We start from the raw sequence: 13813 nt of genomic DNA, 5'->3' as shown, positions 1-13813 counted from the left end.
GACCTCCCTTAGCGCAACAAAATGGCAGGATGCGGCACCAGTGAGGCCACGTGAATGCTCCCTCTTAGATATATATGCGCCCCACGTGAGCAGTAATATGATTGCCTGTCGTGTCGTGTGTTGATATCTGTGTGCCACTGACAAGAACAGTGCTTTAGTGATACTTTCAAGCAAGTACCGGGCGTCGAGAGGGAATAGACCCACCACCTTTCGCCCCTGGCTCTGGCCGCTGTGGTGAGCTATGACCTTTCCTACGGAAGAATGCCAGCTTTTCTGAAATGCTAGAAGCAGTAACCAGAGCTCTCAGCGTTGTACAGCGGAAAATGAGCAGGGTCGCCGGAGTGGTGGAATGTGCTCTGAATTAAACAGCGCACTATGGATGGCGGTGTGGACACGGCCCAGGCATGAGATGCGCGCTTGTCATCGGCAACGGCCGATACGTACCGACTTGCAGTACGCGAAAACACTAAGCTCGTTTTCTCGGCTGCCTTGGGCTCGATGTGACCCGCATGCGGAGCTTATGTAGTAAGCCTGGTACCGCCCCTGTATCCGAGTTCACGAGATCGCTTAGTCTTTGATCTTGCTTCAGATACCTGACTCCCCAGACGGTAATGCACAACGTCGACCGGGGAGCGGCCTAATGGAGGAGGACCTAGGCACGGCAGGCAAAGAAAGATTTAAGCTGCCGACAACGTCACAGGCAGTTTCTCGTAACAGGAAGAGGGCGAGTTATTTACGGAACAAGTAATGGAGGGAGAAAATCTTTTAACCGGTGTGTCCATGTGCATTTTCGTCACTTTGAAGCACATATGAATGAGTATATTTCTAGGCTTCTATACTCAGCGATTTGCGCGTACCATACGTAATTCTTACCGGACGGATACACGAAGCGCTGCAAGCATGTTGCAGCAGATAGGATGAGGCCGTTAAAGCTGAAGAATTTTTCACCTACCTGTCAGTCCGACGAATATGATTTCCAGCAACGTCTCCGTGCGTTTGGCAGTGTGCAATAAGGCTCACAATTACGCTAAGAAAGCACTACCTACCGCACAGCGTATTAGTATAATCGTTCAGGCTATAAGCTACAATAATTCTGGTTATAAATAAAAATTCAATGTTTAACGTACCTGCTTTTATTTACTTTTCTTCGAAACCCCCTTCTAATAACGCTGATAGCCCCTAATTTACTCCAAGATCTTGTGCCTCATGTCGTTCAGCTTTGCTTCAATGGTCGTTATTCTGGTGTAAGGAACATCCGTCACGTGGATGGCCATTACAAAAAATGCGATGAGCGCAATCGTTCATTATTGTAATCTTTTTAGATGCACCGCTTACAGCGCCAATGTCACGGAGAATGCGAACGCTTCCTCTCGCTGTAGTGAATATTTTCTCGCGCTAAAAGCTTGCCCTTACGTAGTGCTTGTCCTCGCTAAGTGCTTGCTCTTTCAAGCACTCACAGAGAGGTGGTGTTTCTAGCGCACCCTACGCCAGCTGTAACAAGGCAATGAGTGGCTGTAGGATCGGGGAGAGCGTCCCTGTAATTCTATCGAGGCAATGCACGACCATCGATCACTTCACGGTACGCCACCTCCTCCCCCCCCCCCCCCCCCCTCCGGCGCTCTTTGACTGCGCCGCCTATGCTTGCTTGTGCGCAGTTGTTCGCTTTATTGAAGAAGCCAACCTCTGCACCAGCGCCTTTGAAGCAGCTCACATTTTCGTGCAGTGCAGTGGTAATGAGAAAAACATGCCATACGTCCCACACCAGCGTGTGTGCTTTGTGCTCTCCTGTGCTGTGTCCTTAGATTTTCTTTTTTCAACACGTCTCTTCCCATCCTTCTTCTGTCCCCTTTCTCTCCCACTCCCCACCCCTGCATAGCGCAGCTAAGGTTTTCTCCACTAAAGAAGAGACAGTTGAAACCACTGCACAGATTTTTAAATAATAATAATAATAATAATAATAATAATAATAATAATAATAATAATAATAATAATAATAATAATAATAATAATATTATTATTATTATTATTATTATTATTATTATTATTATTATTATTATTATTATTATTATTATTATTATTATTATTATTATTATTATTATTATTAACAAGAATAATATTAATAATAATAATCAATCTTTATTTAATGAGCGCAGGAACAACCATGTGGTCTTCGTGCTGCAGCACAAATAAATAAAAAAAAAAGAAAAAAATGAAGATGCACAACTTTAAACAAAAAGAGAGAACACAAAAGAAGAAATAAATAACACATGAAATGAAACAGACGAAAAATCTCACGAAAAAAAAAAAGCAATCAATGAGTAGCATCACTTATATACACAGTGAGAGAATTGTTGACCACATCACGAAGAAAGAAAAAAAAAGAACGGTAGATAGAGAGAAAAAACAACAACAATAACTGACATTGACTATAGAAATATACATAAAATAAGCAAACATTCCAGGCGCAACAAGTGCGTGGTACTTAAAACACAGGCTATAAATACAGTAGAATACAATAAAGAAATAGAATTGAGCACGGGACAGTAAGATTCGAATATAAAGTTTAAAGTTGAAATATAAGTAAGAAACGGATAAAAAGCAGTTCAAGATACAGACAGCATTGAACAGGAGAAAAAGCAAAAAGTGAAGTAAATACAATATTTTAGGCTACAAAGTGGGAGTTATATTGTCACGTGTTCTATCGCTGCCCGGACAGCAGTCCAGAATGACAGGGTCAAAGGATGGGGTTGGGGCGCTGAGGCACAGGAGGCAGAGAGCAGGCGCTCGACCAGGCAAAAGCAGCGGCGGCTCAGAACCACGCGCCCTCCGCACAATCTTCGTCTTCTTCCCCCTCCAAAACTGACACGGTTAGCGCGGGTTACACTACTCCTCCCCCTGAAAGGCGCATCGTCCCGATGCGCGCTCCAGCGTAACTGAAACGTTAAATCGAGCAGAGCTCATAGTCAGAATACGTGGTTCTAGCGTTCACAGTAAGTTTTGAGGCGAACCACATTCACCACTTCAGAATGAGGGGGCCGACGAGATGTTCTCGGAACAATCGGAATAACCTCGTAATTCACGTCGCTCATACGGCGAACGACCTCGTATGGGCCAAAGTAACCTTTTAAGAGCTTCTCGCTGAGACCGCGACGGCGAACAGGAGTCCACACCCACACTTTATCACCAGGTGCAAAATGAACTTCGACGCGCTGGCGGTCTTGAATGCGTAGTCGTGCCAACTGTCGGGCTTCTTCCGCGTGCTGGGTTACCAGTTGAACATCGTCGTAAGAGTAGGCCTCCGGCTCATGGGGAAGCATGGCGTCAAGCATGGTAATCACCTCTCGGCCATGCACCAGGCGGAACGGCGAAAACCCGGTTGTTTCCTCAGTTGCGGTGTTATAAGCGAAAGTTACGTAGGGAAGAATTTCGCCCCATGTACGGTGCGCGACGTCCACATACATAGATATCATGTCGGCCATAGTCTTATTAAGGCGCTCAGTGAGCCCATTCGTTTGGGGGTGATATGCGGTATTTTTGCGGTGGTGCGTGTTGCTTAAACTCAAGATCTCCGCCATTAGCTGCGACACGAACGCGGCACCGCGATCTGTGATCAAGACTTCGGGAGCCCCGTGACGGAGGACGATGGACTCGACGAAAAACTTCGCTACATCAGCCGCTGTTGCAGAAGGTAAAGCTCGCGATTCAGCATACCGCGTGAGGTAATCCGTGGCAACAGCAATCCAGCGGTGTCCCGAGTTCGACGTAGGAAAAGGACCGAGCAGGTCCATGCCTACCTGCTGTAACGGAGTCATAGGCGGCAGGATGGGGTGAAGATGTCCTGCAGGTTGTACGGGCGGAGTCTTACGTCTTTGACATTCGCGGCAGGTCCTGGTATAGTGACGAACAGTTTTAGCAAGTTGAGGCCAGTAATACTTAGAACGAATTCGTGCGAGTGTTGGGCTGTATCCCAAATGCCCGGAAGTTGGGTCGTCATGACAGGCGTCCATAATTTTATTACGTAGGTCAGCCGGAACAACCAGTAGCCAGGACCTCGCACTCGCTGCGAAGCTCTTTTTGCATAGCACATTGTTGCGAAGACGTAATGCAGGTAGAACGCGCAGGAAAACGCGTGGAATGGTGCCTTCTTGACCTTCCAGATGGGCGATTACTTCACGGAGTTCAGTGTCGTGTCGCTGCCGCGCTGCCGTATTGACCATGTTTATGGTACCTATAAAAGCGTCTTCATACTCGTCGTCTTGACCGTCAGAGGCTGATTATATAGGGGCTTTCGAGAGGCAGTCAGCATCTGTTTTCCTGCGACCGGACTTATAAAATATAGTAGCATCGAATTCTTGCAATCGAAGGGCCCACCGTGCAAGTCGCCCTGAAGGGTCTCTCAGAGTGCTGAGCCAACATAGAGAGTGATGGTCGGTAACCACCTGAAATGGGCGTCCGTACAAGTAGGGTCTGAAATTATTAATCGCCCAAACTACCGCGAGGCATTCTTTTCAGTGGTCGAGTAGTTAGTCTATGCCTTCGATAATGTTCGACTTGCGTAAGCGATTACACGCTCGGTCCCGTTCTGTTTTTGAATGAGCACGGCTCCGAGGCCCTTGTTGCTGGCGTCTGTATGAACTTCAGTCTCGGCGTCCTGGTCAAAGTGCCCGAGTATAGGGGAGGTCTGTAAGCTTTGTTTAAGGCGGTCGAATGCACGCTGCTGTTCATCCGGCCACTGTAAGGCAACGTTCTCCTTCGTGAGATAAGTGGTGCAGCGACATGAGAAAAATTGGGAACAAAGCGCCTATAGTAAGCACAGAGGCCCAGAAACCTCCTTACGGCGTTCTTGTCCGATGGTGTAGGAAAGAAGGCAACGGCGGCTGTTTTATCGGGATCTCGACGAACACCTGCGCTACTGACGACGTGGCCAAGACATTTTAGTTCCTCGTAAGCAAACTTGCACTTTGTTGACTTCAGAGTGAGGCCTGTGCTTCTTATAACTTGTAGTACGGCTCTCAGGCAAAGAAGAGGATCGGAGAACGTGCTTGAGAAGATTACAACATTGTCAGGGTAGACCAGACAAGTTTGCCACTTCAGTCCGGCCAAGACGGTGTCCATAACGGGCCGAAATGTTGCTTGGACGGTACAGAGGCCGAACGGCATCACTTCAAACTCACATAGACCATCTGGGGTGATAAAAGCAGTCTTCTCTCGGTCGCGCTCATCAACTTCAATTTGCCAGTAACCACTTTTCAGATCTATGGATGAAAAGTAACGGGCATGTCGTAGATGATCAAGTGCCTCATCAGTGCGAGGAAGGGGATAAACCTCCTTCTTGGTGACGTTGTTGAGGCGGCGATAGTCAACACAGAATCGAAGAGTGCCATCCATTTTCTTTACTAGTACCACTGGAGTTGCCCATGGGCTGTGCGAGGGTTGAATTATATCGTCGGCCAGGGTTTCTTGCACTTGGCTCTGAATAACTCCACGTTCTTTGAAAGAAACTCGGTAAGGCGACTGACGAACAGGGTGAGCAGCGTCATCGGTAATTATTCTGTGTTTGGCAATGGTCGTCTGGCGAACTCCGGATGACGTAGAGCAGTCTTGGAATTCTGCAAGCAGCGCTATCAATTTGGCTCTCGCTCACAGAGAGATTAGGTGCAATGCTTACACCCAAAGGTGCATCGTTCTGCTGCGAAGAGATGGAAGAGAAAGCACCTTCGGACAGGGCAACAACTTCAATAGGGGCGGTAATGCTCTCGATGATACCAAGAGCTGTGCCTTTCGTAAGGCGCTGTGGAGTGCCACAAAAGTTGGTGAATAGGACGTGTACGCAGCCAGTATCCAGCTGCGCGAGACCTCGAGCAACGCCAAGACCCCGTTCAAGAAGCAGCTGAGTACTTCCTTCCAGCAGAACTTCGCCAGAAGCAACGTGGTCGGACGTGATAGGGATAAATACGCTAGACTGGGGCGGTAAGGTCACGTGCTCAGCCAAGACACGTGCCGTGCAAACGTGGGGCTTTGTTCGCGCTGAGGTATATCGAGGTTGACGAAGCGTGAGGCGGCGGTCGGTAAAGTCGATTACAGCGCTGCAATCACTGAAAAAATCCATGCCGAGAATAATGTCTCTGGAACATTTCGATAGTACAACAAAGGTAACCGGGCACCTGAGACCGTTAATCTCAATACGAGCAATGCATCTGCCGATTGGTCTCACGAGGTGGCCTCCAGCGGTTCTGATATCGGGGCCATCCCACTGCGCCGTTACCTTGCGAAGTCGGCGGCGTAGCTCCCCACTCATAACAGAGTAGTCTGCACCGGTGTCAACGAGTCCCGTCACGTCGTATCCGTCGATCACAACATCAAGGTTATTGTACACTGTGCCGCGATGGTCGTCGGAAGCTCCGTCGGGAAGTTCATCGTGAAGTTCGTCAGAATCTCAGCGGGAAGTTCGGCGACAAGTTCGGCGCGAAGTTCGTCAGGAAGGTCGTCGGGTTGATCGTCGGTTCGCGTGGGGGTGCAGGGCGAAAAACGTGGAGGCTCTCTAACAGGAACGGGTTCGGCAACGTCACCTCCAGGCGTCGCCGGGCTTAGTTTTCCCGACGAGGGGACAGGCTTTCTCGTCGATTGCTGCGAAGGGGAGAATCGTACCGGCGGGACGGTGGCGAGCGAAGGTCGCGACGTGAAGACCGGTCGGGTGGTGGTGAACGGCGCAGATAATCCTCGATGTCGCGGGGTTGCTCGCCGAACTCCGGCCAGGGAGCATTCCGCTGGAAACCGCGAAGACCAAGCTCGCGGTAAGGGCAGCGACAGTAGACGTGGCCTGCTTCTCCGCAGTGGAAGCATAGCGGGCGTTGATCGGTTGTCCTCCACGCGTCGGCCTTGCTCATCCATTGCTGCTGCGGACGAAGATCGTACGCAGGGATACGGGGTTGTGTAGGCAAGTACTGACGGCGAACAGGCGGCGGTGGTGGCTGCTGCGGCGGCGGGCGACTAGCAACGGACGCGTACGTCTCAACGAGCTGAGTAGGTGAAGAAGCAACGGAGCAGTGCGGATAAAGGGCACGTTGTACTTCTTTGCGGACAGCATCCGTGAGGGCGCAGGATGCCGTACCATCAGCAAGTGGAAGCAGCTGCCGTATTCTCGTACAACTTCGCGGATGATCTCGCGCAGGTTTGCGGTGTCGAGGGAATCAACCGGAAAGCGAGCAGCTGAAAGGTTCGAAACGTTGGGACCTCCAGCAAGGCGACGATAATGGTCCGCTCGTGTAACCAAGGCTCGCTCGATGTTCATCGCCTCATTTACAAATTGTGCCACTGTAGTCAGCGGATCTCGAATAAGCCCGCCGAAAATGTCACTCTTGACGCCCCGCATGACTGCACGCACCTTTTTTTCTTCGGTGGCATAGGGGTTGGCCCGGGAGCTAAGCCGACGTCTTGAACAAAACTTGTCACCGTTTTGTCAGGTCGTTGTACTCTTGTTTGCAGAAGGTCTTCTGCTCGCTGTCGCCGATACTGATTGGCGAACGTTCGTCGCAGCTATTCCTTACAGGTGTCCCAGGATGTAAGGGAGGCCTCGTGGTTTCCGAACCAGCGCCGAGCCGTACTGTCCAGTCAGAAATACAAATTCTGAAGACAGGTTTCGGCATTCCAGCCATTGTGGCGGGCCACACGTTCTTACTGTTCCAGCCAATCCTCTATATCTTCGGAGGCATCGCCATGGAACGTGACATGCAGCCGCACGAGGAGACATCGGTAGATACACCACGGAAGGTGCGAGAAACGAGTCCGTCTGTTGACATTGGGTCGTGGTACTCCGGGCCATTGTGCGTCGTGGAGAGCCGGAGTTCGGCAACAGACCAAATTCAGGAGCAAGCCCTTGAAGTCGCCGGCTGGCACGTATCTCGGCCTCCTCGTCGAAGGGGCGGCGGCTGAGAATTGAGGGCGGTCGAGTAGCGGGTGTTGAGCTGTGCTGCATTTACCCCGTGTCTCCACCAGAATGTCACGGGCTCTATCGCTACCCGGACAGCAGTCCAGAAGGACAGGGTCAAAAGATGGGGTTGGGGCGCTGAGGCACAGGAGGCAGAGAGCAGGCGCGCTTGACCAGGCAAAAGCAGCGGTGGCTCAGAACCACGCGCACTCCGCACGATCTTCGTCGTCTTCCCCCTCCAGAACTGACACTGTTAGCGCGGGTTACAATATGTGATAAAGTACTATTTAGAATACAAAGCTACGAACATCCAGTATAAATGAACAGAGCGAGTTTTGAAAGATGTCAAGGTGAGGACAAAAAGAGTTAAATAACCACTGCATTCTGTCCAGAGGGGAATGAAGAGACGGAGAAACTTGAAGTGGTCTGAATTCCCTCATGCTCTTTCGCGGAACGCGCAGTAGGATGTACTCTAAGAGCTGAGGGCGCATAATGTTGCCATGAAGAAGTTCGTACAGAAAAATCATATCAACTCTTATACGACGACAGTGAAGAGAAGGAAGATTCAGTTGGGTGCTCCTGCTGGAACGAGAGGAGGAAGGTGCGCAAGGAAAGCGATAATGAAATATCCGTAAAATTTTCTTTTGTAATCTGTCAACCTTGTCCAAGTTCGATTTGCAAGTGCCATTCCAAACAATCGACGCGTACTCCAAGAGCGGCAAGCATATGGACAGATACAGTTTTAACAACGCAAGTGGAGTACGGAACTCTCTCGAAAGTCTACAAATGAATCCGAGTGTGGGCATATCCCGCTGAGCAATGCGTTTAGTATGAGAGGAGAAGCTCAGGGTGCGGTCAAAAAGTGCACCAAGGTCGTTAATTTCATCAACCCTGTCCAACAGCACAGAATCCACAGAATAACGGTAGAGAAAGCTGTGTGTTTTACGAGTAAATGAGACAACCCTAGTTTTGGAAGAATTGAGGGTAAGTCGATTCTTCGCACACCAATCAGAAAAAGCAGATATGTCCGATTGCAACAACAAGCAATTGAAAAGAATGTATTACCTTGAATATTTTTATATCATCAGCATATAGAAGAAACGAGGAGTTCTTGATCGCCGAGGAAACATCAATAAAAACGGAGAAGAGAAGCGGGCCTAGTACAGAACCTTGAGGAACTCCACTAGTCGCAGGGTAAACGAAGGAGGTCTGTCCACTGACATTGACGAAACAGGAGCGATCAAGGAGATAGTTGCGTAGGAGGACTACGAGTGAGACTTCGACGCCAGAGAGTAGAAGCTTTTCAAGAAGTAGTGAGTGAGTAACAACGTCGAAAGCTTTGCTTATATCACAGTACACAGTGTCAACCTGACTTCTCTCAAGGACTGCTGCAGAGGCATACGTCATTAACGTGACTAGGTTGGTAGAAGTAGAGCGACCCGATGTGAAGCCATGTTGTTTCGGTACTATGATATGTTTGAGATGGAAGGAAAGTACGTTGTGCAAAGCTAATTCGAAAAGCTTAGAGGTTGCACATAGAAGAGATATCGGATGATAATTGGAAACATCAGATTTGTTTCCAGACTTGAAGACAGGAAACACGCGTGCCATTTTCCACACGCGAGGAAAGGCAGCATTTTTTAAGCAGTTATTAAATATGTCAGTCAGTACTGGTACAAATATATAACTGAAGGCTTTTATTATGGCGGCTGGAATGCCATTAGGTCCAGGAGACAAAGATGGTCTCAGACGCTTAAAACTCTTAGTTATCAACTCCTCTGTCAAAGAGAACGGAATTAGATAGTGCACCAGATGGGAGGCAAACGGAATCACAATGTGGGTGTTTGTAAACGGAGGAAAAATGTTGAGAAAACTGTTGGCAACATCACAAATTTTCGACCCCTGAGAGTCAACTAAGCTGATACTCAAATCTGATTTAATGGAACGCTTTCGAACGTATCGCCAGAACTGACTAGGATGATTTGAGGCACTCCTCTCTAAAGACTCAAGATAGGAGTCGTAGTCCCGCTTATATAAGCGTTTGCAAAGAGAACGCAAGCGGCGAAACTCATCTGCCCAATTGTGAAACCCAGCGCGTTTCGCTTTACGATGGGCCCGTTCCTTAAGTTTTACCGCCATTATCAGTTCCACTGAAAGCCAGGAATGAAACTTCCTACTCGTATAGAGTATGCAAAGGTATGTGCCGACGCATACCATCAAGAGCTATTTCAGTGAAGGGACTGACTTGTCCGTCAGAATCATTATTGTCATTTAAAAGGGACCAGTCGATGGAAGAGAAGAAATTGAAAAGACCGACGTAATCACCACATGCATACGCGGAACGGGGCGAATTCCTCACCCGATCTGAATTAGTAGAAAGTGAGGCAGAGACAGCAGTAGTAACTAAGTGGAGGGTGAAATTTGTCACAGCGAGTCAGCGGTATACTCGAGACTCGAACACTTTCAAAATTCGATAGACAGATGTCAAGAATATTACCACAGCAGTTTTCAATGAAATTGTGTTGCTGCAAAGAGTTAAAGGCTATAAAATCAAGTAGAGTGTTACACTTACTTAATATGTAATGATTGTTGTGAGAAGAAGTAAATTAGTTCCAGTTGATACCTGGAGTATTAAAATCGCCTAAAATAAGAAGCTTGTGTTTGCTATGACGAGCTATAACATGTTCGATTGAGAGCAGAACATCATTATAGGCTGGAGGAGGAAGATTCGGAGGAATGTAGAAAGCTGAAAGTAAACAATTTTCATGTCGATTTAAAGTGAGCTCTAGCCGCACACATTCTTCAACAGTTTCCAGATCGGAACGTCGAACACACTTCACAGAACTGTCAATAGCAATGAGCACTCCACCTCCTCTTAGTTTGGGTCCTGTTTCAGGGCGGTCGCTACGAAAAACAGAGTAATTATTTGGAAAGAAATCATTGAAAGGAATATCGCTTGACAACGAGGTTTCGGTAACTACAACAGCGGTATAACAACAGGACAAAACGCTAGAAAAAAATTCAGATTTCTTAGTCCGAAGACCTCGGGCTTTTTGATAATAGATGTCCAATTTAGGAGCCACTGCAATTTAGCGTCAGTTCTGAGGAATGCAGCATATCGTCGTGAAGTTTCCCACGAAAGTCTTTCAACCCATCGGCCACATCGAAGGCTCAACAAGCTTACTGTACGATTCTTCGTCAACTTGAATATGGAAGGACGACTAGGAGTCGTACCTTGATTTAAGCCGTCGGCAGGAAATGGGGGTAACATTGATTGACTTAGGATGGTTCGTAAGGTCTACCGATGTTGTTACCGGACTGAGTTTAGAGACGAAAATATTCTTCGGACGCTTCTTTTGGTTGGCAACGTTAAGGACGGATGAGCTCGATGCACCAGTGATGACTGGCTTCGGTGCTTCTTCATTGCACTAGGAGGGTTAACCGCACGGGCAGGAGCAGAGGCAGAAGATAATAACTTTATTTTTCACCACCACAAAGTACATGGTGGCAGGATGCCTACAGTAAAAGCTGCCTCTTGGGTAGCTTGACAAGGCCACAGGCACCCAGCCGTTTACTTTGGCAGCAAAAGTAGTACACAATATTTAGAAAAACGACAATACATGAATCACAGAAAACTACCTAAGCACATGACAAGTATTCGTCACAAAAACAAAAATAAAACCACATACATAATTATTCACATGCAAAATAAAATCACCATGTAGAATTTTTTACTTTCATAATGGAGTGTCGCTCAGTAGGAAATATTCAAGCAGTTTTTTGTATGAGGTATGTTCAAGTGGGATGTTATTGAAATGAAGGGAATTCAGGAGACGTGGCAGCGTATTTTCCAGTGTTTGACAGCCGTATGTTGTTCTGTATGTTTTAATATGCCACTTATCCATGTTTCTTGTTTCGCAGACTTTGTAGCTGAGTTCAGTGTTAGCCAGTTTATGAAAAAAAAAAGACGTGTTATTAGCAATCTCGCGTTTTAAAGCGCGGCATAAATGAAAGTTATACTGTTTAGTAATCGGAAGTATTTTATGCTTAGAAAAAAGTTCTAGTGTGTGGTATGTTCTAGGGACATTTTCAACCATTCTTAAAAAGCTTTTTTGTAAGATATGCAACTTTCTTAAGTTTTCTTCTGATGTTTTACCCCAAACTAAATTGCAGTAGCTGAGGCGAGAATGAAATAAAGAATGATAAACTTCGAGCATTGCTTTTGAAGGCAAGATGTGACGATGGCGATATAGCAATCCAATTATCTGCGAGAGTTTGTTTACAATAAAATAGATGTGATCATCACAGGTTATTTTTTCATTGAATACGACGGCCAGCGTCTTAAATGTTGATACTATATCTAAAGGAACGCTATTGAAGTAAATATCTTTTGTTAGTTCAACTGTCTTATTCTTTGCTTTAAAAATGACTGCTTTAGTTTTTGTGGAATTAACTTGTAAGCCGTTTTTTTTTTTCGGTCCAATCGTATAAATGGAAGAGTGCAGAATTTACTATATCTATTAAGTCATTTACGTCAGTTCCTGAAAAAAAATATGCTCGTATCATCAGTATATTTTATATACCTTGCAGGAGCAAATACCTGCACAATATCATTGATAAAGATATTAAAAAGAAAAGGACCCAATATGTTACCTTGAGGAACGCCACGAGAAACCGGTTCTATATCTGATACATATTCTTTAATACTGACAGCCTGCCTTCGATTTCTTAAATTGGACTCTACAAGAGATCCTGCGTGACTTTGAAAACCATACCTATGAAGCTTTCGGATTAGTAGTTCATGATTCAACAAATCAAATGCTTTTGTAAAATCTATGAATATGCCAACAACTATTTTATTTTGATCCAGCTGTTTTAATATGTATTCTTTCTGATCTAATAGTGCATGCTGAGTAGAACGGTGTTTACGAAATCCATATTGTGAATGTGTTAATATCTGTTGTGCCTTTTCAAACTTCGCAAAGCGTCTGTGAATTAATTTTTCAAGGGGTTTCGAAAATACTTGTAGCACTGAAATAGGCCTGTAATTGTCCAGGTCGTTTTTGTCACCTTTCTTATATATCACGGAAACACGAGCAATCTACATTTTGGAAGGAAAGACAGCATCAGCAATGCATAGATTAAATATATGCGTGAGGGGCGGAAGGAGGATATCAAGGACAAACTTAATAGGTTTTATCTGCATGCCATCAATGTCTACACTTGTAGTATTATTAAGCTCATTAAACACGCTTTGTACTTCATTATCTTCGATGGGGTCCAGAAATATGGTTTCAGTTCTCAGAGAGATTTTACTGAGGTCATTGTACCCGCAGGGGGGGTTAGGAAGGTAATGAAATGCTTGTTGAATTGGTTAACTATTTGTTTATCTGATATTTTAACCCATTTAATTTTGTAACGATAATATCGTTATGACTATTGTAGGTAGAAAAAAGATTATTTAATTTTTTCCACATAACATCCGTACGACCTGTAGTAGCTAGCTGGTTTGCATAGTACTCTTTTTTTTTTGCTCGATCAAGTGCTTTGTTTAAGCGATTACAGTATGTTTTAAATCTCTGCAAATCACTGCGTTCTTTCGTTTTGATAAATTTATGATATAAATTATGCTTCTCAGTAATTTTACTCATAAGTTGACGATTAATCCATGGTTTTCGTGTAGAGCGGTTGCGCCTTGCTACTTTTATGGGAAAACTTTCTTTATATATACGTTTAATGATGCCTAAAAACAATTCATATGCCTTGTTAGGGTTTGTTTCGTGAAGAGTACTAGTCCAGTCGACATTTTGTAGTGTTACTCTGAAGTTAAGGAGAGTTTCATCATTAATTACCTGAAAGTGGTCTTTTGAACTATGAGGCTTAATT

Source organism: Amblyomma maculatum, chromosome 10 (genome assembly GCF_055883805.1).
Source record: "Amblyomma maculatum isolate TAMU_Amacu chromosome 10, ASM5588380v1, whole genome shotgun sequence".
Lineage (NCBI taxonomy): Eukaryota > Metazoa > Arthropoda > Arachnida > Ixodida > Ixodidae > Amblyomma > Amblyomma maculatum.
The sequence above is the reverse complement of the archived record's forward strand: the minus strand, read 5'-3'. Positions refer to the sequence as shown.